The sequence below is a fragment of the Oncorhynchus gorbuscha genome, linkage group LG23 (assembly GCF_021184085.1).
Source record: "Oncorhynchus gorbuscha isolate QuinsamMale2020 ecotype Even-year linkage group LG23, OgorEven_v1.0, whole genome shotgun sequence".
NCBI classification, from domain to species: domain Eukaryota; kingdom Metazoa; phylum Chordata; class Actinopteri; order Salmoniformes; family Salmonidae; genus Oncorhynchus; species Oncorhynchus gorbuscha.
Window position 1 is genome coordinate 5,136,882 of NC_060195.1, and position 3,887 is coordinate 5,140,768.

Here is a 3,887-nt window from a genome sequence, read left to right on the forward strand (position 1 = left end):
GATGTCGCGGAAGAAGCAGTCGCACAGCGACAGGATTGACGACCTGGGAGACACGGAACGGACCAATGAACCGCGGAGTCAACTTACGAGAAGCTGTCGTAAGGGGAAGGTTACGAGTGGAAAGCCACACTCTCTGGCCGCGACAATACCTAGGACTCTTAATCCTACGTTTATTGGCGGCTCTCACAGTCTGCGCCCTGTAACGGCAAAGTGCACACCTCACCCTCCTCCAGGTGCGCTCACAACGTTGGACAAACGCCTGAGCGGAGGGAACGCTGGACTCGGCGAGCTGGGACGAGAACAGAGGAGGCTGGTAACCCGGTAGCAGACGAAGGAAGCGAGTTGTGAGCGTATTCTGCCCAGGGGAGCTGTTCTGCCCAAGACGCAGGGTTTCTAAAAGAAAGGCTGCGTAGTATGCGACCAATCGTCTGATTGGCCCTTTCTGCTTGACCGTTAGACTGGGGATGAAAACCGGAAGAGAGACTGACGGAAGCACCAATCAAACGACAGAACTCCCTCCAAAACTGTGACGTGAATTGCGGACCTCTGTCTGAAACGGCGTCTAACGGGAGGCCATGAATTCTGAACACATTCTCGATGATGATTTGTGCCGTCTCCTTAGCGGAAGGAAGCTTAGCGAGGGGAATGAAATGTGCCGCCTTAGAGAACCTATCGACAACCGTAAGAATCACAGTCTTCCCCGCAGACGAAGGCAGACCGGTAATGAAGTCTAAGGCGATGTGAGACCATGGTCGAGAAGGAATGGGAAGCGGTCTGAGACGACCGGCAGGAGGAGAGTTACCTGACTTAGTCTGCACGCAGTCCGAACAAGCAGCCACGAAACGGCGCGTGTCACGCTCCTGAGTAGGCCACCAAAAGCGCTGGCGAATAGAAGCAAGAGTACCTCGAACGCCGGGATGGCCAGCTAACTTGGCAGAGTGAGCCCACTGAAGAACAGCCAGACGAGTAGAAACAGGAAAGAAAAGAAGGTTACTAGGACAAGCGCGGCGACGCAGTGTGAGTGAGTGCTTGCTTAACCTGTCTCTCAATTCCCAGACTGTCAACCCGACAACACGCCCATAAGGAAGAATCCCCTCGGGATCAGTAGAAGCCACAGAAGAACTAAAGAGACGGGATAAGGCATCAGGCTTGGTGTTGTTATTACCCGGGCGATAAGAAATCACAAACTCGAAACGAGCGAAAAACAACGCCCAACGAGCTTGACGTGCATTAAGTCGTTTGGCAGAACGGATGTACTCAAGGTTCTTATGGTCAGTCCAAACGACAAAAGGAACGGTCGCCCCCTCCAACCACTGTCGCCATTCGCCTAGGGCTAAGCGGATGGCGAGCAGTTCGCGGTTACCCACATCATAGTTGCTTTCCGATGGCGACAGGCGATGAGAAAATAAGCGCAAGGATGAACCTTATCGTCAGACTGGAAGCGCTGGGATAGAATGGCTCCCACGCCCACCTCTGAAGCGTCAACCTCGACAATGAATTGTTTAGTGACGTCAGGAGTAACGAGGATAGGAGCGGACGTAAAACGCTTCTTGAGGAGATCAAAAAGCTCCCTGGGCGGAACCGGACCACTTAAAGCACGTCTTGACAGAAGTAAGAGCTGTGAGAGGGGCAGCAACTTGACCGAAATTACGAATGAAACGCCGATAGAAATTAGCGAAACCTAGAAAGCGCTGCAACTTCGACACGTGACCTTGGAGCGGGCCAATCACTGACAGCCTGGACCTTAGCGGGATCCATCTGAATGCCTTCAGCGGAAATAACAGAACCGAGAAAAGTGACGGAGGAGACATGAAAGGCGCACTTCTCAGCCTTCACGTAGAGACAATTCTCTAAAAGGCGCTGGAGTACACGTCGAACGTGCTGAACATGAATCTCGAGTGACGGTGAAAAAATCAGGATATCGTCAAGGTAGACAAAAACAAAGATGTTCAGCATGTCTCTCAGTACATCATTAACTAATGCCTGAAAAACAGCTGGAGCATTAGCGAGACCAAACGGCAGAACCCGATACTCAAAATGCCCTAACGGAGTGTTAAACGCCGTTTTCCACTCGTCCCCCTCTCTGATGCGCACGAGATGGTAAGCATTATGAAGGTCCAACTTAGTAAAGAACCTGGCTCCCTGCAGAATCTCGAAGGCTGATGACATAAGGGAAGCGGATAACGATTCTTAACCGTTATGTCATTCAGCCCTCGATAATCCACGCAGGGGCGCAGAGTACCGTCTTTCTTCTTAACAAAAAAAACCCCCGCCCCGGCAGGAGAGGAAGAAGGCACTACGGTACCGGCGTCAAGAGAAACAGACAAATAATCCTCGAGAGCCTTACGTTCGGGAGCCGACAGAGAGTATAGTCTACCCCGAGGGGGAGTGGTCCCCGGAAGGAGATCAATACTACAATCATACGACCGGTGAGGAGGAAGGGAGTTGACTCTGGACCGACTGAAGACCGTGCGCAGATCATGATATTCCTCCGGCACTCCTGTCAAATCACCAGGTTCCTTCTGAGAAGAGGGGACAGAAGAAACAGGAGGGATAGCAGACATTAAACACTTCACATGACAAGAAATGTTCCAGGATAGGATAGAATTACTAGACCAATTAATAGAAGGATTATGACATACTAGCCAGGGATGACCCAAAACAACAGGTGAACGAAAAATCAAAAAGGAAATAGTCTCACTGTGGTTACCAGATACTGTGAGGGTTAAAGGTAGTGTCTCATATCTGATACTGGGGAGATGACTACCATCTAAGGCGAACATGGGCGTGGGCTTCCCTAACTGTCTGAGAGGAATGTCATGTTTCCGAGCCCATGCTTCGTCCATAAAACAACCCTCAGCCCCAGGGTCTATCAAGGCACTGCATGAAGCAGCCGAACCGGTCCAGCGTAGATGGACCGACATAGTAGTACAGGATCTTGATGGAGAGACCTGAGTAGTAGCGCTCACCAGTAGCCCTCCGCTTACTGATGAGCTCTGGCTTTACTGGACATGAATTGACAAAATGTCCAGCAAATCCGCAATAGAGGCACAGGCGGTTGGTGATCCTCCGTTCCCTCTCCTTGGTCGAGATGCGAATACCTCCCAGCTGCATGGGCTCAGTCTCTGAGCCGGAGGAAGGAGATGGTTGCGATGCGGAGAGGGAAACACCGTTAACGCGAGCTCTCTTCCACGAGCTCGGTGACGAAGATCTACCCGTCGTTCTATGCGGATGGCGAGTGCAATCAAAGAGTCCACACTGGAAGGAACCTCCCGGGAGAGAATCTCATCCTTAACCTCTGCGTGGAGTCCCTCCAGAAAACGAGCGAGCAGCGCCCGGCTCGTTCCAGTCACTAGAGGCAGCAAGAGTGCGAAACTCTATAGAGTAATCCGTTATGGATCGATCACCTTGACATAGGGAAGCCAGGGCCCTAGAAGCCTCCCTACCAAAAACTGAACGATCAAAAAACCCGTATCATCTCCTCTTTAAAGTTCAGGTAATTGTTAGAACAATCAGCCCTTGCCTCCCAGATAGCTGTGCCCCACTCTCGAGCCCGGCCAGTAAGGAGTGATATGACGTAAGCAACCCGAGCTCTCTCTCTTGAGTATGTGTTGGGTTGGAGAGAGAACACAATATCACACTGGGTGAGAAAGGAGCGACACTCAGTGGGCTGCCCGGAGTAACAAGGTGGGTTATTAACCCTAGGTTCCGGAGACTCGGCAGACCAGGAAGTAGCTGGTGGCACGAGACGAAGACTCTGGAACTGTCCAGAGAGGTCGGAAACCTGAGCGGCCAGGGTCTCAACGGCATGACGAGCAGCAGACAATTCCTGCTCGTGTCTGCCGAGCATAGCTCCCTGGATCTCGACGGCAGTGTTACGAGAATCC